We start from the raw sequence: 22,522 nt of genomic DNA on the forward strand, positions 1-22,522 counted from the left end.
GGAGGGATAAGGAGCAAGGAGCTGTGGGATGGGGTGAAGCCCATTTTTACCTCTGTCCCCTCTCCTCCACCTTCTTCAGAGAAGTCGGTTTACTGTGAAGTCACCAACAGAACACAAGGCTACCCTGCCTGAGGCATGGTGACTGTCCTCTATTTCTGGGAACAGAATGAGGGGAGGGAAGCATGTGGAACTGGGAGGGATCCTGCCTCCTTTACCTGCTTCCATGGGGGAGAGCTGGCAGGTGGCTTTTCTCTGGGCACAGAAAGGAGAGTTGAAGGCCATCCTGGTGGCCCCATCAGGTGGACAGGGAGGAACCCACCATTCGCATGTCCTCCTGGTTGCAGAGCCTGGTGGAGGGACTGGATGGGCAGCTGGGAGGGCTTGGCTGCTGTCGAGAGCAGGCTTGGCTTCTTATCCGCATCCACGATGGCTATCGCCCCTCTTCCGGCTGAGCTAGTTTCTCCTCCTTCTAGCCCAACAAGAACTCTTTTGTGCCTTGGCCAGCTCAGTACCCAACCTCAAGCCCTCTGGGGGTTCGGTGGGAGAGGGCTGCACACCTCCTTCCCTGCCATCCACCAGGCTCTGCCACTTTCCTTTGTTATGACTGGAGGGGGTTTCTTTCTTGTCATCTGTGTTTCCCATTGTTCTCTGTTTTTTTTTTTTTTTTTTTTTTTTTTTTTTGTCATACTGAGGACTGAACCAAGAAGCACTCTACCACTGAGCTGCGCTCCCAGCCCTTTTGATTTATTTTATTTTTTGGATTTGGGGATTGAACCACTAAGCTATATCCCCAGCCCTTTTGTGTTTTATTTTGAGACAGGGTTTTGCTAAGTTGCTCAGGCTGGCCTCAAACCTGTGATCCTCCTGCCACAGCCTCCCAAGTTGCTGGAATTACAGGCATGGCCCTTTTTATTTTATTGATTTTTTTAAACTTTGATATAGGACCCCACTAAGTTGCCCAGGCTGGTTGACACTGCCATTCTCCTGCCTCAGACTCCCCAGTAGCTAGGATTACAAACCTCCTTCCTTGATTTCTTAAATCTTATACTCACTTATATCTTCCCTGCTCATCCCCCTACTCCAAGCCTCAAAATAGGACTCCCTACTCCAGGAGCAAATAGGGAACATAAAGTCAAAACGAATACAGAACCAATGACCCAGCCCTTTCTTTCTCTTACTACTGGCCTGGTCTTCATCTGCCGCTGACATCAGCCTCAACCAAGGGGTTTTCCTTTACCCTGTGCTCTAGCCATCCAATCCTCCCTTATACCATCCTCTCAACACTAAATTTTTATCCACTCAATTCAACCTACCTGGAATATCATTCTTCCCTTGGCCACCTGGTGAAATCCTCCTCATCTTTCACAGGGTCCATATAGCCTAGAGGAAAATAAAAAGACTTTGGAATCATAAGGACCTGATGCAAACCCTGGCTCTGCTGTGTGATGTTGGGTACTGAGTCTGCTTCTCTGAGCTGAGCACCCTCACGTGCAAAAGAAAGACAGAATGCTCACCTGCTAGGGTTGCTGTTAAGACTTGATCATAGTGGCTCAGTGGTAGAGCATTTGCCTAAATGACAAGACTCAAACACAGTGCCTGGCACATAATAAGATCAGTGAATCTAGGCATTTTCTCCTCTGTCCCTCCATCCCATCTGCATTGTGGGCCCCTTCTTATGCTTCTAACTAGTTCCCTAAAGGTCTCTGTCCCACTGCTTATTCATAATAGAGGCTTCAGAAATGTTTATTGGATTAAGAAGTTCCTAAAACAACCCAGGGTTTCCCAGAACTCCAACAGTTCAGAGCAGACCTCTTTTCTCTCACCCCAACCCACAGTACCCAATGGCGTTCCCCTCTGCAGCCCTGGCCTCTGCGTGCTCTAGTCCCACTGACCTGCTTCTGTCCATGGCAGCAGCAGCTGCAGCCTCATTGTTGCCTGGTGCCGTGCTGACTTTTGAGTTCTTAACCTTCCCAGTAAGCTAGCAAGGTACTGGCCGAGGTGGCACTCTGCTCTCTCTCCTGCATCAGCCCCACCCGCCCTGGATAAGACAGCATCGCCTCAGGACTCAGGGTGGAAAGGACATGGTGACCCTGTCCCAGGAGGCAAGGGGAGCCCTTGTGCTTTCCAGAAGGCCACCCCTTTAGCTCTGACTGGAAGGGAGCCCAGAGAGGTGAAGCACACACAGGAGAGCATGTGAGGCTCTGTAGGGGATGAGTCCTGCAAAGACCCGGACACTCACCACTCACATCCCCTCCCTTCCCCTCCCCTTGACTCTACAGTGACACCAGCTGCCTCCTGGCCCAGTAAACTTACTGGAATTGGGCTGAGAGAAAGAAAGAGGCAAAATGTTCTTTTATTGAGCATCTTCTTTAAGCCAGGCACAGGGCTTGGTTGGTTTCAAAAGCACTCTCTGCTTTTTCCTTTAAACAATGTCCATTTTGCTCATGTTGTAATGGGTAGGACATACATATGGTACAAAATACAAAAGATTCAAAAGGACCAATGGTGAAAAGTTAATCTCTCCCTTTTCCTGTCCCCCATGGCCTTTCTGGAGGGACACCCACAGTTACTAGGGTCTTGTGCATGCCCCAGAAAGATTCTGTGCACTTATAAACATATACTTTACCTCTTTAAATTTTTTTTTTTTTAGTTGTGGATGAACACACAGTATCTTTGTTTATTTTTATGTGATGCTGAGGATTGAACCCAGTGCCTCACACATGCGAGGCAAGTGCTTTACCACTGAGCTACAGCCCCAGCCCTTACGCTTGACCTCTTAACTGACTTACACATGAGGGGAACTGAGGCTCTCAGAGATGTTAAGTGGTTTCATTGAGGCCACACAGCTGTTGAGTTTGTAGAGCCAAGCTTTGGAACAATATCTAACTCTTCATCACTTCAACATCCTTTCTAGACAGCTATCCATGACAACCCTCCATGCTGAGGCCCTAGAGATCTGGGGTCTCTGGTGTACTGGCTTCTGAATATCCTGTGCCTCCACCCTGTGGCTCAGGGGGCCTGAACTGGTTTATCCCATATGGAAAAGGGGAAGTTGTTGCAAGTGCCCTTCTTGACTAATGTGTAGCAGGTGGTCCCCCTCAGGCCAGCCCAATTCCTGGGATCCAGGATTTGGAAAGGGAAGCCACACGAACATGGGGTTCTAGCTGGAGGGGGTTGTGGCTGTGGTTTCAATTATGTTTACAGAAAATGGCCTCATGATTTCCCTGTGGCTAGGCAGGAGTGAGGGAGGATGGAAATGGTGGTAGCCACATGGTCAACTATGAAAGGGAGGGAAGGAGGCCGCAGTCAGTCCTAGCCAGGAGCAGAGGGTTGTATGGCCAAGGGTGCACTCAACTTCAGGCTCTTAAGGCCTTTTTTTTCCTCTTGGATATGCCAAGGTGGACTGAGATATGATCCCCTGTATCTCCAGGTATATATCCTTGGGAACTTTCTGGATCCCAGCTTCCTGTTCAGTTTCTTTCTAGCACTCCATTTGTGTCTCAGTCTGGTGTCCTCTCAATTTAGAGGACTATGTTCCTGAGGCCCAAAGAAGAGGATCTCTCTTTATCTGAATTGTTAAGCAGAGACAGGTGTTAGAACCTTCTTTCTTGTTCCAGGATGACAACTTTCTGTCTAGCTAACATAATCTCAGAACTTTCCACCCTTTGTGTTGGTACACACAGATGGCCAGGTCTAGCTAAATGCTTTGTGATCAGAAATGTGCCATGATCTGCAAAAATAAAGTGGCAACCTGCCCAACCCTTAGGGACATTTAAACTGACAGCCTCACAGATGCCACTCATAGCAACCATGGGATCTACATTGAGTTCTAGAACTTGGTCAGTCTTAGGAAGCAGGATATAATCTTAGTTTAAAATCAACAACAGGGGCTGGGGATGTGGCTTAAGCGGTAGCGCGCTCGCCTGGCATGTGTGCGGCCCAGGTTCGATCCTCAACACCACATACAAACAAAGATGTTGTGTCTGCCGAAAACTAAAAATAAATAAATAAATATTTTTAAAAAAATCAACAACAATAATAGTTAACAGCATTATAGTGCTTGACAGTGTTTGAAGCACTTTGCACACATTAACTTAATTCTTCTGACATTATGAGGTAGATAATGTTATTGTTGCCATGTTATGAATGAGAAGATGGAGGCAGAAACTGCTCAGAGTCACATGGCTCAAGGAATTGACAGAGCCTGGTTTTAGACCTTTAATGCCTATGTAATCCTTATAGTTTTCATTCCATTCCTAGAACATAGCATATCTATTAGGTGTCTACTCAGGCCTGGGTGTGAGTGGGGGGGACTTAACTTAAGATAGTCTGCTTTTGGGGGTAGAGACACATGTTTAAAAATTACCCTTCAAACACAAGAGATGCTGAACCAAAAGCGTCAGCAATGTGAGGCAGGAACCAGGGGGGGCGAGGTTCATGCTTCTTAGAGCAAAGGTCACAGAAGAGCAAGCAGTGAGAGGACAGGAGGTGTTCAGGCAGAGGCAACAGCATGTGCGCAGGCATGAAGGCTTGCAAGGAAAAATGTGTGCCTTACTGTCAAAACATCATGGGCAGTGATTGTCAAGAGGAGTTGCCAGAGATCTCAGGGTTGCTGCTTCCATCCTGCTTCCTGTTCCAGCCTCCAAGCTGCCTGCATCTATTCTGTGCTGAGCACTGTGCCAGGTGTTAGCCCAGATTGTGTGATAGGATCAGTAGTCTGGTTAGGGGAGAAGGGCTTTGTGATCAGCTAAGGACCCAAAGACTTTTGTGACTGGTGTTATTCCGAAGGTGAAGGGAAGGCTAATGGGAAGGGCTGTCAAAAGAGGATTATGGGAGAGCTTGCAGCTCTTGGTCATCTCTGGCCATGAAAAATTTTAGCGGGACAACTTGTAGGAAACGGTAGGGAAGGGGGCCCTCTGTGTGTCTGTGTGGGGCTGAAAAGGGGGTCTTTCCTCTTTTGCTCCTGCAGCTGGGTTTCTGATATGCTCTGATATGCCTTGTTTCAATGCTGGCCCTTGGAGGGTTGCCAGGGAAACCACTGGCCAGCTCCGGAGATGGAACGCAGGGGAGGAGAACGGGTGACTCAGGCTGCCTTCTCACACACCGCAACCCCTCCCCACCACTGGGGAAAGGATCTGGGAGACCCCCTGCCCCTGGATCCTACTGAGACGATCCCGCTTATTCTCCGCTGGATAAAGCAGCCGCTTCCGCAGCCCTGACTGGTGGGAGCTAACAAGATTTCCCTGGGGAGGCAACTGTCTCCCCTGACCCCCCATAGATTCACCCTGGGACAGTGCACGAATCCAGTCAGTTTGGGCCAAGTGTAAGCTCCTGCTGTTTCCATCCAGGCTTCTCGCCCGGGGTGGTGCTGCTGGAGACCTGGCAGAGCCACTCTCACGGGAGCAAGCCCAGGATAATTATTGATCAGGGCTGCTGTGGACTTTTGACCTCGGCCTGTGAAGGGAGAGGACCCAGAACGCAGGCCCTGGCGCGGAGGGAGGGACGTGGGCGGGACACGGAGTTGGTGGGGGGGACTGCCACGACCACGAGCGCTGGCCGGAGCCCTGTAGTGGTGGTCGACCCTCCCCAAACAAAGCAGCATGTGCTTGCCGCTCCGGCTGGGGAGTGGTGGCAGCAGACACTCAGTTGGCCAAGGAGCTGGTGTGCGTGGAGCAGGCCCGGTCGAGCGCGTTGCCACCGCGGGTGCGCGAGGGGGTTCTGCGTCCCGGTAGGGCGGCCGCGGAGGGGGCGCAAGAGACCAAGGGGCTCGCGAGCGCGCGCCAGGCGGAACCAGGAAGCCGGGCGCGCTCGGGGCTGCGGGCGGCGCGCGTCCCCGGGCCTCCGCGCGAGAGAGGCGCGCGCGCCCCCGTGGGCCCCGGCGGGAGAAGAGTCGGCGGCCGGAGCCGTCACCCCGGGCGGGGACCGTGCGCAGGCGACGACGCGCGGCGGCCCGGCCGAGGGAGGGAGCGAGCCGGCGGGCGGGCGGGCGAGCGAGAGCGTGGGGCCGGAGTAGCCGCTGGCGCCCGAGGGGCCGAGCGAGGTAGGAGCTGCGGGAAGAGCCCGGGGCCGGGGGAGCGAGGCCGGGAGCACGGCCGGGCGGGGCCCCCGCTCCAGCCGCCAAAACGCCCGGCAGGGCCGCTCCGCCGCCATCGCTCCCTGGCCGTGAGGCGGCCGCCGTGGCTGCGCACTCGGTGAGGGGAGCCCTGGGGGAGACGCGGCCGTGGCGGGCTGCAGAGGGGGCCGGGGCCGGGGTGGGGCGTGCGAGGGGGCTCGTGCGGAGGCTGCGGCGGAGCGGAGGGTGTGCAGAGCAAAGGCTGCGTGCGCGCGGGTTCGTGTGGGTGTGTGAGGGACCCCCGCCGGACCTTCAGCAGCGAAGGAGGCTGCTGTCCGCCACCTCGCACCTTCCTGTTGCAATTCCGAAGAGTCCCTGCGCGGCCCTTGCTTGCTTTCCCCTTTTTTTCCCCGCTTCAAAAGAGGTGCCTTCGGTTCCCGGGGATGAGATGAGCCTGGGGGTGTCGGGTGGGGTGGGGGATATTAGCAAAGCTCCAAGAAACAGCGCCTTATAAGGAGTCAACGACAAATGCGAACATTTTGATAAGGCTCTGGGCTTCGGGATCCCACATCAGGACCCGCCAGGCCTGGGCAGTACGTGTGGCGGTGGGATGCGGGGTGTTCTTTTTTACAAGCCAGGGATAAAGAGCAAAGTGCTCCTGGTGTCCGGGGTAGATATGGAGAGTCGGAAGGGGAGTCGTCTTATCACAGAAACTGGTCTGAGGCTAAAGGAATCTGGCAAGATGGTCAGGGTGATCAAAGAGGAAAGAACTTGTGTGGAGCAAAAGGCGTTTGCAAACACTTGTAGCCAGCAGTGATGGAAAAGGCACGGAAGAAAAACAAGCGCCAGCTTTTAGGAAGATGGGATTAATGAAAACCACAGGAATCCTAACCGCAAAAAGAGATACCGATTTTCTTTCCCCAAATTTTCTTTCTTTCATGCCCATGTTCTTGTTCTTAACCCATCATACCTGTATCAAGTAAATAATGGCAGAAGTGGGTCATAGAATCTTGGAGCTGAAAGAGACCCCCATTATTATGCTGCATACTTTTATTGTTCAAACGGGGAAACTAAGGCCCAGATAGGTGGAGTAGGTGACCTATTCTATTCACAAGGCTGTTTGTTTAGTAGTTCAGGGACTGAAACTTGGGTCTAAGGACTCTCACATCTGTTCTGTTCTCAAAACATAGAGAAGTTTATTTTAGATCATTGCCTAAGTACAGTTCCATACATTGTCTCTGGAATGTACTTGGGCCCTTTAAAGGACTGGTGTGTCACCAAATAATACACTGGGCCTATGTCATTTTTGTCAGTCTTCAAGTGTTTATCATCTTGTATCTTAGGTTTCCAAAGCCGTTGAATTGCCGCCTGGGCCATAATAAGCTTTCAGCTGTTGAGTCTACATTATCTCAAGTAATTTTGTTATCATTCAATTAAGATAATAGAACTTTGCATCTTTTCTCAACATTCTACTATTGTTTATGTTCTATTGTTTTATATTATTATAAAAAGAAGAAGATGTATATGATTTAGTCTGCCTTTTTGGTTCTGATTACAAATCAGGGGAATGCTACTAATCACCTTTGTCTTAAGGCTTTGGGTTTTTTTATTTGGATACTAATTTCTATCTCATGCAAGATCACAGTTGTTAGAATTAATGGTGTTAAGTAGGAAAAGTGGCTGCTGATTTTAAGAAAAATTTACAATGCGGCAACAATAATTTTAAACACCACCTTTGGTGAGTTGTCATCTGGTAAGATGATTTGCTCTGAAAGATAAAAATTTCAAACACCAGGTTGAGATACAGAGAAGGAATGGAGAGATTTTTTTTTTTTTTTTTTTTTTTAAGCTACCATCAGGGGGAAAAAAAAAGTTTTATCTATCACCAGCAGTTTGGTTATTGCATAACTTAGAGCTAAACTCTCCACAAAATCTTTGCTGTATACCTAACTGAATAAAATATCCCACCTTCTCACTAGTTCTTACTTTTTCAGTTTTCATATTTTTGCTAACAGGATATTAAAATGGATTATGTTAAGTGTGAGGTAGATATGTTTCTTAAATGTGTACTTCGTAATATGTATGATAGTAGGGGAAAAAGTGCTATCATTGTTTGGAGTGTTACAACATAAATATTTTGGCCAACACTTCCTATCATGCTGTTGACTTCTCATTTCACCTCCATTTTCTTCCTCTCAAGTGATTTTGTTTTTATTTTATTTACATATGCAAAAAACATATCAAGACTAAAGGTGTCATTTATTGATTTTGGGGGTACTTATTTGAATTTTTTTCATATTACTGTTAGTATTCAGATTATTTGTGATTTGTGTTAGACTTATATTTATGAATATGCTTCGTGTGGTTCCTTTGGCTTATTGTTATGTAGGTAGGTAAGACAGGTGATCCTCTTGTAAAAAGAAGAGGCTATAGAGGTAAATAACTTGCTCAAGATTAAAGGCAAATTTAAGGTGGAATCAAAGGAAGCCTAATTGTTGTAGTGTCTTACAAGGCATGTATGTACATTATAAAGTTATTTATAGATCCATGGACATTCCATCAATGATGCATTTTCCCCTTTCTATTAGACTGTAGATTACCCATCATTCCTACAAAAGAAAGCATGAAACCCTTAAAAAGCCATTTGCATGTGTGTGTTTTTATTTTTTATTTTTTTAGCATTTGAAACATTGTTTAAAAAAGTTGCCTGGAAATTAGGGTTACTGCGCTCAGAAGATTATCCTTTTTCTATATAATAAAGTATGAAAATACGTTGACTTTGAAACTTCTTAATGAAAATGATGTTTAAAAATTAGCCCTAAGGTATCACTGTCTCCAGATATATGCGTGATATTAAAAAAAATTCTTTTAATCTAAGCTCTGAATAGAGCTGTTCCAAAATCTGAAGTATTTTTCCCCTACAGTGTTGTAAACACAACTGTTTTATGCTTATTTCTGGGAATAAGAAAGTCAGATTTAACAATCTAGTTTCCATTGATCAGACAGGGTTTTTTTTTTTTTGTTATTGTTGTTTTTTGGTTTTTGTGTGTGTGGTATGAAACTAAAATTTTGTACATGTGAGGAAGCGCTGAGCTGCATTCCCAGCCCTTTTTATTTTACTTTGAGACAGAGTTGTACTGAGTTGCCTGGGCTGGCCTCCCTTGAACTTGCCATCCTCATATACTTCTGCCTCTTGAATAGCTGGGATTACAGGCCAGCACCACAACACGGAGTAATCAGTTTTTCCACATTTAAATTTTAAGCTTCTCAGTGATAAGAGTTTTTAATTGTATTCACTCTTAATTATAGTGACCTTATTTGAAGGAAAATATTGACATTGGATGTTTTATTAAGGATGATCCTTTACTACTGAAAAACTTAAGCCACCTTAGATATGATTTTATATATTTAAATCTACACTATTTTTACCCATCAAAAAAGGGGAGTAATTTACAGATGTTAGATTTTTAGTTGATTGAATAAGACCCTCACTTTTGGTGGTTTCAGGGTTTTAGATGATGTTTTATTACTTTTGTTAGTTTTGGTCACACCCATGACTTCCTTGGAAGGTATCTTTGAGGTTTGGTTTCCTTTTTTTTTTTTTTAATGGTAATATTGGGGTGGGGGTGCTTCCTGTTTATATTTTCAAAATTAGGTCCACGTGTCAACCTTCTTGTAGTATCACATTTTTATTTTCAACATACAAAGACAGATATCAGATAAGGCGTGGTTTGTCTTTGACCCATTGTTCTGCTTACAGGACAGTGTCACTGGGCTAAGCCTGAATGTTCAATTGGGAAGGCAAGAACTTGAATCTTTTCCCAACTCTCTTCAAGGTTTAGCAGCCTTGGAAGGGAACCTTAAAACAATTAACAGAAAAAAACAGGACTCCTGCTCTGATTCCAGGTACCAAAAATTTTATAGCACTAAGATAGAGAAGAAACATATTATATCCTTGTCTGTCAGCACTCTGAAAAAGAGTTGCCATAAGTTTGTATGACATAGAAGCTCATTTATAAAGCAGTAGTTCTAGTGGGTTTTCTGACCTTATCTAAAAGCCATATATGGTGTCAGGGAAGACTTAATAAGAACAAGGAGAAATTTTAGGCTATGGTAGTAGAGCAATCAACCTCAGTCTTAAAACTCTTCTTTGGCCCTCTGGAATAATTTTTAAGTGGACTGTGGCGGGGAGGCAGAAGTGGGGATGCTGGGGATTGAACCCAAGGCTCTAAGTATACTAGGCAAATTCTTTACCCCTGGGCTGTATCCCCAGCTTTGCAGGGTCACTTTTAATGTAAATGTTAGAAAATGAGTTATGTGGAGCCCTGTAGTATTGCTTCAGTGGTTAAAGCCAGTCATCTTTTCCCAGCCTTTAACGTACTTTATTCTAAGAAGTATAATAACTAAATAGACTCCTAATTGAATTGGCATTCAGATCTGTTTGCAGTTTGGGGGCATTTACCTCTTCTGCATTTTCTTTTGAATCTGTCCTAAAAGCAATACTACATTAGGATGGGCACAGTTGTGCATAAGTAATTTGCAAGTGAAGTTAATACCGGGACTACCTTGACCTCCTATTCCCTCCACCCCTGTAGTCAAGAAAGAAGTTACAGTTGATCTTTTACAGGATATTTTTCCTTTGAGTTTATTCATACTAATTATACCCATTTCCTCATATATCATACCATTAAGATAAAAAACAAATATATTGATTAATTCAGAACATTTATCTTTTTCTACCTGCTTTTGGAAGCTAGCTTGCAAAATCTACCGCAACACTCTCCATTTATTCTTCCATTACCTTTGGCACTCTGAATAACCCTTTTAAACATTTTTGCACATTTTTATTATGAAGTGAAATAGCTCCATATTTTATGCACTGCTAGTTTTTTGAGGTGCTTGTACTGACTCATTTTTAAAATTATACTAAGATAGAGAGCATGGTTTGAGAGCAAGTAATGAGATTCTCAGAAAATATAAAAACTTTCCTTTCTGACTAGTTAGAGAAAGGTTGGGGAAGACAAGGGGAAATACATCAGTGAGCCAATCAATTATTGTTATTTGTTGGGATTAATTTGGTGACTAATATTTTCAGTGCCCATCAATCACGTTAGTAAATGTGAATTTGGCTTTACCCTGCAATGATAACAGGACAAACCCAAGTGTTTTCTAATACTGCTTGTTTTCCCCTAGTAGGGGATTTTTTTGCATATGGGAAATCAAGCCAAAGTTACCAGTAACAGCCACATCCATGATTTTTATTTAAAAAATAACACATTCTAGGCTACAGAACTACTTACCATGGCTCATCTGAGTAGATATACTAATTATTTGTATAATAATTATTATGCCTTCTTTCAAGAAGTGAACAGACAATAAAAAATAAAAAAAGAGTACTCCAAATTGTGCCCAAAGCCAGAGTTCAAGAAAATGTTCCAGTGCCTTAAAGCATAAAGATAATAAAAATCATACCTAATACTTTATGTGCCAAGCGGACACTGTTTTCAGCTTTTGCCATGTTTTATGGTCCTCAGAGGAGTGGGTATTATCCCCAGATGAAATGAAGAAATGACCACAGAGAAATTAAGTAACTTGTCCAAGGTCACATTGCTGGGTCATGGCAAGGCTGGATTCAAACCCAGACAGAACTGATTCTAAAGGCTGCATCTTTAACAACTGTGCCACAAAGGCCAGTGGGCAATTCCATCTCAGTAATAAGACAGTTGATTTTCTTAAGGCTTATATTTCTTTATTTGTAGTCCATAGAGAAGAGCTATAAGCTGTCTCCTTGGCTTCTATTTACAAAAAAAACAAAAAGGATCATCTGCACCACTGTGGTGAATTCAGTTCATGTGACACATGCATTCATACTGTGAACTCAAGTGTCCAGCTCATTTTGTTTACAACTTCATTTTGAAGGGATGGGTATGTCATCCTTTTCTTGTTTTATTGAAGTTTTTTTAGAGCTATTAATTATGATTTCTGAAATACAGAGATTTAGAAAACTGGGCTTATTTTTTAAGGCAGCTGAACAGATTATTGTATGTTTAGAGCTACACAAAGGCTATTAGAAAGTAGTCTTAGAAACTTATCTCTTTTCGTATATGATGATTATTTTCTCTCAGCACCACTCTCCTTGGGAATGGATTGTGAAGTTAAATCTTGGAAACAGAATTCACAACTCTAATGTGTAGTGATCCCAATTTGGGAGATAAGTCATGGACAAGAAAAACTTTAATTCCTGTGCAGAGAGCATAAACTTGTTCAAACAAACAGAGGATGTTAGCTTCCAGGATTGTCAAACTGTCACCTTTGACCAGGGTTGAATTTTCTTTGAATGTTGACAGAAGTTACAATGTCAGTGGAAAACTTTTAATGTGAGGTATCTATAACTCAGAATTTCCTTATGTGTGTGTCAGTGAGATCCTACAGCTAAAGCTGTTTTTTACTTCTTCTTACTTTCTTTTTTTTTTTTCTTCTGAGGCTGATGAGTTTTCTTTCTTTTTTTCCTTCTGTCTGATGAGTTTTCGAAGCTTCAGTGGGGGGTTTTCCAGCCTTTTAGGCCAGGGTAAAAAAGAAAGTTTGTGAAAAACTATTTGTGTTGTCTAAAACACAAAGCCTATAGCTGGTGACAAGATCGTTATTGGGAAGAGTGGAATTTTTAAAATGAACCTGAGCCAAATATTTTAAATAAGCTATATTCACAAATGCCATTGTATTATGTAGAACAAGAAACTGTTGGGCACTTAACTTTTTAAGTTTTAAATATTGAAATTTATCAGCCTAATAATAAAGCAAGTAAGATATTTATAGTTTTAAATAGGGAAAATGTTCTCCCAGAAATATTTCGTTTTTGTTAAATTTGTCTAAAAATCTTTCAGTCAATGTTTTAGGCTTGGGAAAAGTAGCTGACTAGAAGTCTACAGAAACATACAGTTTGTTGTTTTTTTTTTACAAAATTAATGTTTTAGGACTTGGTTTCTGATAGAAAGGGAGGGAGAATTATGGGCAGAATTGGACATTGTGGAGCCCCATCCCCAAAAGTGTGGAAAGCTTCACATAGGGATATAAGCCCCTCTTTTAAAAACTTTCTTGGTTATTGTTTCAGTTTGTCACTTTATTTGGAAACTCAAATGTAGTTATATTTTAAATATGAATTTATCTTGCACTGAATTTAAATATCAAGTAAAAATACTAACTTTTTTTGTAATATGTAGAGAAACTGGCTTTCTTCCTTAATTGTTGAAGGTATCAAAACAAAATAGAAAACATTTGGCTTCCTGAATGACATGGCTACAATTCACATGCTGAGTTGGTGATGAAGCATGATCCTTTGATTTTGCAATACCAGAGCAAAGCACATAATTTTAAAGGAATGGGTGCTTAAGTAAGATAACCTACTACTATAAGCATGCATTTTAAATTTTGTCTTAAAATATGGCATCCTCAAAATTTATGGTTTTGAATTTCTCCAAATCTGAAGAGGTCTGATTTGAACTGAACTTAACATTATGTTCCATTTATGTTGGTAAATTTGAATAGCACAAAAGGTTTTTTGTTTGTTTACTTTTTGGTATTTGGGGATTGAACCTAGTATGCTAGGCAAGTGCTCTATCACTGAGCTACAGCTCTGTCAGTAAGCTACTGAAATAACTCATAAAAGAAAATATTGATATATAAATGCATAAATATTAAATACTTGATGCCAAAAATAACAAAATAAGAAAACTATTTTCATCATTTTGATAAAGGGATATAAGTTAATAATGTCATATATGCATTATTTATAAAAATAGTAAGAAAAAGAGGGTTCCCACAGTAGGAAAATGAACAAAAAGAGAAAAATAAATAGCCATTAATTCTGTAAAATGAAGTTCAACTGCACTAGAATTCAATAAATGAAAATAAAAATAGTGCCATAGCTTTTTTTTTCAGTTTACAAACTTACAAAGACAAAAAATAAAAAGAGTGGTATTTGGGAATGAGGGGAAACTGGCACCTTCATAGTAATTGGTCAGAATGTAAATTGGTGCTTTTTCTTGGAGAGCAGTTTGATATATGTATTCACTGCCTTAAAAATGTGCATAGACTTTGACCTAGCAATTCCTTTTAGATAAATTTCAACCTAGTACATAATCTGAAATATGTTTAGAGATTTGTATGATGTTTAGATGTTTCTCACAGTATTATTTAAAATAACAATAAATTGGAAATAATATTGATATTCTGCTTTAGAGGATTAATGAACAAAGCTGTTCACTACATCTATGTGTATTTATATAATGGAATATTACTCAGCTATTTCAAATTATATTATAAAACAATGTTTAATGACCCATGTAAAGTTCACACTATATTGCTAAATTAAAATTAAATTACAAAGCAATCGTACACTTTTGCTTGGAAAAAAGAATAGGCATTGAAAAAAAATTCTAGGTTGTGGGATTCTAGGGGTGTGTGTGTGTGCATGTTTTCTAGTATCTTCCCATTTTTCTGTGGTAAACAGATAATGATCAGGGAATACTTTTGTAATCAGGGGAAAAAATGTTTTCCAAATGACTTATGTATTCATTGAAATTAGAATATAAAACCTGCTTTTTTGTTTTCAGTTAGTGTTTCTTTTTTAGGAGCAGGAAAATGAATAGTTTCTAATATTTGTGTTAAATATTACTGTGTACTGTTCTGTGACATCTTTTGATACAGTTAAAGAACTAAATTAAAATCATCACCTTAATTGGGACTGGGATTGTAGCTTAGTGGTAGAGCACTTTTTGCATAGCACATGTGAGGCACTGGTTTCAACCTTCAACACTAAATAAATAAATAAATAAATAAATGTATTGTGTCCATCTACAACTAAAATATTTGGAAAAATCATCTTAATTGTATTTAACGGTTTCAAAGTTAAAAGAACTTGAACTTGAGGACTGAGTTATTGTCTACACTTGGTGGAATGTTCTATATTTTTATATAAAAGCCAATGGAGGATTATACTGCTCATAAAGATAATAAAGAAATTATATTGTTTTATCTGTATATGTGCTTTGCTAAGTTACCAGTTATTTCATATTGAAGATGTGTTTGTGCTTTTTCAACTTTTGAAAAAATTGGTCTAGTTTATTTTAGTTTCTTGTAACCCTGACATTGTATTATTTCAATGTATTTCTTGCATTGGCCCTTGTACTGCCTTCTCTTTCATGATGATACATATGAAAGCTGCTAAACTTATGGATTTCTTTGTCTTGTAATCTCATTAGTCATACCTAATGACTTCTCTAAATGTTTATTATGATATTCACTTGGGAATATCTAGTGAAGGAAACCTCTAGTGAAAGATACTTTCTCTTGGGTGTATGTCATTGTTAATTCCAGATATTTGTGTTTTTCCTTAATTGAATTCACATCAAATAGTTTCTTTGTAACTACAGTTAATGTATCTTAATATTTTTAGGAGTTGAAAGAAGAGAAATGAAAATAAATTACAAGTTGATGTTTTAGGATAATTTTGGAGCAGAGCTATAATTTTACTTGTAGAGCAAGTAAAATTATAACCTTAAAAATATTTTTTAGGGGACTGGGGCTGTAGCTTAGTGGTAAAGCACTTGCTTCCCATGTGTGAGGCACTGTGTTCTATCCCTGGCACCATTTAAAAATAAAGATCCTGTGTGTTCATCTACAACTAAATATATATATATAATTTTTTTTTTTTTTAGGAGGGCAAGGTGGCGCTTGCCTGTAATCCTAGCAACCTGGGAGGCTGAGGCAGGAGGACCACAAGTTGAAAGCCAGCTTCAATAATTTAGCAAGACCCTGTCTCAAAATAAAAATAAAAAGGGCTAAGGTTATAGCTCAGTGCTTAAGCACCCCAGGGTTTAATCCCCAGTACCAAACAACAACAGCAACAACAATAACAACAAGTTTATAAAATTTAATTAATTAAGAGTCTGCTTTATCATATATAACTAATTAAAACAAATAAAGAAAAAAATTTTTTAAAAAGTCTCCTTTAACTTGGGTTGCACCTTGTCATTTATTGTAATGGAATTTGCTATAATAGAATTTTTTTAAAGCTAATTTGGGGAATACTAAAACAAAAGAAATCATTATCGGTAGTGCTTTTTAAACCTAAATCCATAAGCAGTTAATTAAAATGCATGATGATTAATAAATATTTATTTGTATTAGATAAATATATATTTATTTATGTATGTATTGCTCTGTATGCCTGCATAAATATATTATTCTGTTGACTTTTTTAATCCTTTTTTGTTTTTCATCATGTATCTCCTCTACCTCCTGACAATGTGATAATCTCATTTAAATCAAAATTATATTTTCCTTTAGTTGTAGTTCATAATTTCTCTGTAATCTGAGTTACTGATAGGATACTATTGTGACCAGTTAAAATTTACTTTCTTCTGTTAAATGTCTGAAAATTTTTATCAAATGATGAGATAATTTAAAATCATGTGAATTTGGGGCCTTGAACTTGGCATGATATATTTTATAATATGGCATCAGTAAATTATAGGACATATTTTAAATGTTGATATATAAAATGATTTATTGATTTATTTATTTAGATAGTTGCTTGACTGTGTTTTAGTCTTTTTTGTTGTTGCTGTTCAGTATTAGGGATTGAACCCAGGGATTTGAGCATGCTAGGCAAGCGCTCTACCACTGAGCTACACCCCCAGTGGTGTTCTAGTCTTTATCTGATTTTGAGAATTTGGATATCATCATCATCACTTCAAAGATGAGTCTTTTTCTAAGTCTGTAAATCTTAAGGTTATCTCCAATAAAAAAGCTCAAATGTAAGTAAGATTCAAAAGACTTAATATATTTCAGAAGTTAATGACATAATGTTTTTTGAAACTCTTTAGTTTGCTTTTTTTAAAACCTTAGCTGCTACGAGTGGGAATTCTGTATATAATGTATGTGTGTGCAAATACTTCCAAAGTGAGTGAAGAAATTTTTCCCCAAACTTTGGTTAATTATGGTACCAATAAAGGTAAGTCTTAGTACTGTGTGTTGACTAGTGAGTGATTAGGCTGTACAGTCACATGTTTTTTAAGGCCAAGTTAGCCAACAACTTTACCCATTAAACTATATATTCCAGTGGTTCTTACCATTGGGGATTAGGGGATTTTTTCAAGAGTCTAATGAAACTATTGACTGTCTTCCCAGTAAAAAACACGTAGGCAAAAAATATTTGCATATACTCTAAGGGGTTAAAATGCCTAAAATAGCTGTCCATTAACAAAGGTGATAAGGTAGAATATGGAGGAGAGATAATAAATAATCCAAATTTATGGTTAAAACAAATCTCTAATCTGATCTTGTTATTTGTGGGCTCAGTAGGGATTTATTTCCCTGGGAAATTAATGAATATCAATGTCCTTCAACATTTTAAAGGTCTGTAGTCCATTGTATACCATACTTACAGCTAATTCATTAATAATTTATATATTATTAACTTAATAACTAATAGATATTTAGTTTATTTTCAGGCTTTTCACTTTCATTAACAACACTGGTAGAGACTCTTAGGCCAAGTAGATCTTTTTCACCTTTACTAAACCATCTCCTTACTGGAAGTTCTAGAAGTGGAACTGCTGAGTCATTTGCATTGATAATGCTAAACTTTCTCCAAAAATACTATCCCAGTCTGCCTACACACCAACAAATGATGCATGAAGAATGTAGTGGCCATTTCCAAGACTAAGTATTGATAACTTTTGTTTTTCAAGTATTAATAACCTTTCAGCCTTTGCCAGTCTCTCTTATTTGTATTTCTTTGATTTCTAGCAAGGTTGGACATTCATATGCTTTCATATATGTATTGGTCATTTTGTTTCTTCTTTGTGATTTGCTTTTTTTTTTTTTTTTTTCTGTTATAGGTGTTCAAGTTTTCCCAAAGCTCTTTTAGTCTCATATTACTTTGCAAGTAATGTTTCCATTTTTTTTTTGTTTTTAACTTTCAATAATTTTTTTTATAAAAATGTTAAATTTTTATGTTGTCTAGTTAAATAGTCTTTGTTGGCATGCTTGTAAAAACCATCCCTACCTAAAGAATATGAAAATTTCATTTTTTTTTGTTGGGGGGCAGGTACCGAGAATTGAACTCAGGGGCACTCAACCACTGAGCCACATCCCCAGCCCTATTTTGTATTTTATTATTTAGAGACAAGGTCTCGCTAAGTTGTTTAGCGCCTGGCTTCTGCTGAGGCTGGCTTTGAACTCACTATCTTCCTGCCTCAGCCTCCTGAACTGCTGGGATTATAGGTGTGTACCACTGCACCTGGCCATGTGTATTTTCTTTTAGAATATTTTGTGATTCTATTTTTTCTACTTCTATATAAGAAGTGAGATAGGAATTTAGCATACTTTTTTCTAATGGCAACAGTAATTAATATTTATTGACACTGTGTGCCAAGTGATTAGCTAAATGTTTTATATGTTAACAATTTTGACCAACACTGAGGCTGTAGCTCAGTGGTAAAGTGCTTGCCTTGCATGTGTAAGGCATTGAGTTCAATTCCCAGCACCACATAAAAATAAAAGTCAAGATACTGTGTGTTCATCCACAACTAAAAAAATAAAAATAAAAAAAATTGGGCTGGGGTTGTGACGCGCAAGGCCCTGGGTTTAATCTTCAATACCGCATAAAAATAAATAAATAAAACAAAGGTATTAAAAATAATAATTAAAAAAAATAACAATTTTGACCTAAATCAATTCCAGATGGCTTGCCAGTTATACTCCCAATCTACTACCATCATCTCCTCCTTTTCCCCACTGATATGAAAATCCATTTTATCATATACCAAGTTCTTTTATGTTCAGATCTGCTTCTTGTCCATAGGTCAGTGTGTCTCTGAATATACTGTATTATTTTAACTAGACATTTTGTTTGAATTGATGTTTTTTTTTTCAGAGAGTCAAAGATGAGAGTGTTACATGGGTTTTCTATGAAATATACCCTAGTATAGATTTTTTTGTGTGTGTGGAGGGGGATACTGGGGATTGAACTCAGGGGCACTCAACCACTGAGCCATATCCCCAGCCACCTTTTTTTTTTTAACCTTTTATTTATTTATTTATTTTTATGTGGTGCTGAGGCTCAAACTCAGCACCTTGCACATGCTAGGCGAGTGCTCTAGACTGCTGAGCCACAACCTCAGCCCCCCCAACCCGTTTTTGTATTTTATTTAGAGACAGGATCTCACTGGGTTGCTTAGCTCCTCCCTGTTGCTAAGGCTGGAGTTGAACTTGAGATCCTCCTGCCTCAGCCTCCCCAGCCGCTGGGATTACATGCATGTACCACGGTGTCCAGCCCCTAGTATAGATTTTTAAAGAGATTCAAAATGAGTATCACATTCATGGAACAGATGGCAGTTACTTACCAGTTGTTCCATTAAACAATCACTAGATTTACTCTTCTTAAACATCTTTCCATAGAGATTATGTAACAATAGTAATTTTAAAAAATAATACTCTGTACACTTTCAACTCAAATAATATAATTTCATTCTGACATTTCAGTAACTATAGTAATAACTGCATAGAATTGCTTTCTCCTAAGCACAACAGAGAAGGAAAGTTAAATGTTACTGCTAAGATGTAATATATATGAACTGGAAAACTGTAAGCAGGAGTTGTGGTAGGAATATGTAAATTATTTATGTTATAGTCCAGCACTGTCCAATACATATATAATGTGAGCCTCAAATGTAATTTTTTAGTAGCCACCTTTAAAAAAAAAACAAAAAGAAACAGGTGAAATCAATTTTAATAATATAGTCTATGTAACCCAAAATATAAAAATATTATCATTTCAACCCATAATCAATATGAAAATTATTCTTTTTTTGTACCAAGGTTTGAAATCTGTATATTTTACACTTAAAAATATCTCAATTTAGTTGCAAAATTTTCACCATAAATGCATGAATTGTGTTAAGATTTCATAAAACTTTTAGTTGATCAAGTAGATGTATATGCCCAATTTGTTTCCAATATACTTAAAGGTTTTCCCATAACTAGACTGTACTAGACTAGGCATGAGTTATTTATTTATTTATTTTTGTTGGGGTACTGGAGTACTAAGGGATTGAACCTGGGGATTCATGCATGCTAGGCAAGTGCTTTACCACCCAGCTACATTCCTACTCCAGAGCAGGAGTTTTAAGTTTATATTTGTTAACTAAAATAAAATTTAGTATTCAGTTCCTCAGTTGTACTAGCTACTACCCCAGCAGACAGTGCATTTGTAGCTTTTTAAAATTTAGTTGTAGATGGACACAGTACCTTTATTTTATTTATTTATTTTTATGTGGTGCGGAGGATTGAACCCAGTGTCTCATATGTGTGAGGCAAGCACTTTGCCACTGAGCCAAATCCCAGCCCATTTTAGCCTTTTAAAAAAATACAGTAATCTTCCTTTTTTGGAGGTTTTACTTATAGTCATCCATTATTCAAAAATAATCAATGAAAATCCTAGAAAAAATAATTTATGTTTTAAATTATGTACTGCTCTGAGTATCCTGATGAAATCTCATGCCATTCTGGTGTGTCCCACATAGTATATCCCTTCAGCCAGCATATCCATGTTGTACATGCCTGCAGTCACTTAGTAGGCATCTTAGTAATCAGATCAACTGTTATAGTATCACATACTTGTGTTTAAGCTACTCATACATGGTAGCCTAACACAGTGTCATAATGCCCCACGTCATTCACCTCACTTCCTATTATCCCATAGGCATTGTATCATCTCACGTCATCACAAGAAGGGTGATTATAGTACAGTAAGCTATTTTGAGAGACAGACTACATTCATATAACTTCAAAAGCTGTGTATTATTATCATTATTCTATTTTACTATTGTTGGCAATCCCTTACTGCACCTAATTTATAAATTAGGAAAGGAGAAAAAGCATAGCATATATATTGTAGGGTTCAGTACTGAAGTTTCAGGCATCCACAAAGGGTCTTGCAATTTTCTCCCTGAAAATAAGGAGTGCTACTATGAAATAAAATAAATGTGGACCATCTCCTGCTTATAACATCTGGTTTACAAACAGCAAACATAAATAGGGTCTCTATGGGAACTAATAGGCCCTCTGGGAACTGCAGCCACTGCCACTAAGAGCAAAAGCTACTCTTACCTGAAAAAGGCCATACCCTTAAAGCTTCCCACAGGACCTTCACCCCTAAACACACAAAAACATCCACACATATTCTTTTTAGTTTGGAAACTGCTGTCCTATTACAAGGTTGAAGCATTATGTGGAAAATCCTCCCAACTCCTGCTTTCAGGGCACTTGCTCTGCAGAGGTGGCAGGAAAGTGGGGAAAGGATAGAAGTATTTTATTTTGTATGGTTTCCTTGCCTAGAAATTCTAGTACTTTTTCTTCAGAAACAAAACTATAAAGGGTAATTAGGTTTTTCAGGAGTGTAACTCAACCAAGGTTCACCTAGGGTCACCCTAGGAATTTTTCATATCTTTATTATATTTTTTTCTCTTTCTTTTTTGGTACTGAGGATTGAACCCAGAGGCTCTTAACAGTTGAGCTACATCTCTACCTTTTTTTCTTTTTTTTTTTTTTTTTGATTTTGAGACAGAGTCTTTGTAAGTTGTTGCGGTTAGTCTTGAACTTGTGATCCTCCTGCTTCGGTCTCCTGAGTCCCTGGGATTATAGGCATGTGCCACCACACCCAACTATGATATTATTTCTGTGGTAAAATATTCTCTGTTCTAAACAACATATGTGCAAATGAGTTTTGGAATATGGCTCCATTTGTAAGGCAGAAGAAGAGGCTGATGGTTGCCTGATGTTTTTATTACAAAAAGGTACAAGGCCTTGAGTATTGAACCTGATGCATCAACCTAATTATCTTTTGTTGCACACACGGCTTTGCTTATATTCTGGGACTAAAATAACCCATCCTGTTTTAGGTATACCTCAACTATCAAGTCACTTTTTTATTTTTATTTTTTTGGTACTGAGGATTTAATCCAGGGGCATTCTACCACTGAGCTATATCCCCAACCCTTTTTATTTTTAATTTAGGACAGGGTCTCACTAAGCTGCCCAGGCTGGTCTCAAACTTGCAGTCCTGCCTCAGCCTCCCAAAGTAGCTGGGATTGCAGGCATGCACTACCACACCCAGCTCACATTGAGTTCAGGCAGGGTTTGTTGTTATTTTTGTTTTGTTTCAGGATATGAATGTATGTGTTGTTTTACTTTGGTTTTGAAACTGAGTTTGCCTAGAAAAGAATCATATTTACCTTTTGGTCTTAGTTATTCTTTGTCTTTATGAAATACATAAAGTTGTTGCTTGAAATTTGAGATCTAGTTACAAAAGAAGCTTTCTTTTGAAAGAGAATTACCCCAGCCAGGTGTGCAGGTGCACACCTTTAATCCCAGCTACTCAGGTGGTTGAGGCAGGAGGATGGCAGGTTT

At 39.6% G+C, this 22,522-nt stretch overlaps 1 protein-coding gene across 3 annotated transcripts in view; it reads left to right on the plus strand.

Moving 5' to 3' along the window:
- The first annotated feature begins 5,527 nt into the window (after window positions 1-5,527).
- LOC114102000 (signal transducer and activator of transcription 5B) overlaps window positions 5,528-22,522 on the plus strand; it is a 63,871-nt gene continuing 46,876 nt past the window's right edge. Inside the window, exon 1 of one of the 3 annotated variants that reach the window (XM_071602978.1) lies at window positions 5,528-5,703. The gene's annotated coding sequence lies outside the window, so the exon portion shown is untranslated. Of the gene's footprint in view, window positions 5,704-5,918; window positions 6,041-6,172; window positions 6,192-22,522 lie in introns of those variants that run through there. The other 2 variants (XM_027947217.2, XM_071602980.1) reach the window with 2 other exon arrangements.

This window comes from Marmota flaviventris, chromosome 17 (genome assembly GCF_047511675.1).
Source record: "Marmota flaviventris isolate mMarFla1 chromosome 17, mMarFla1.hap1, whole genome shotgun sequence".
In the NCBI taxonomy this organism is placed as follows: domain Eukaryota; kingdom Metazoa; phylum Chordata; class Mammalia; order Rodentia; family Sciuridae; genus Marmota; species Marmota flaviventris.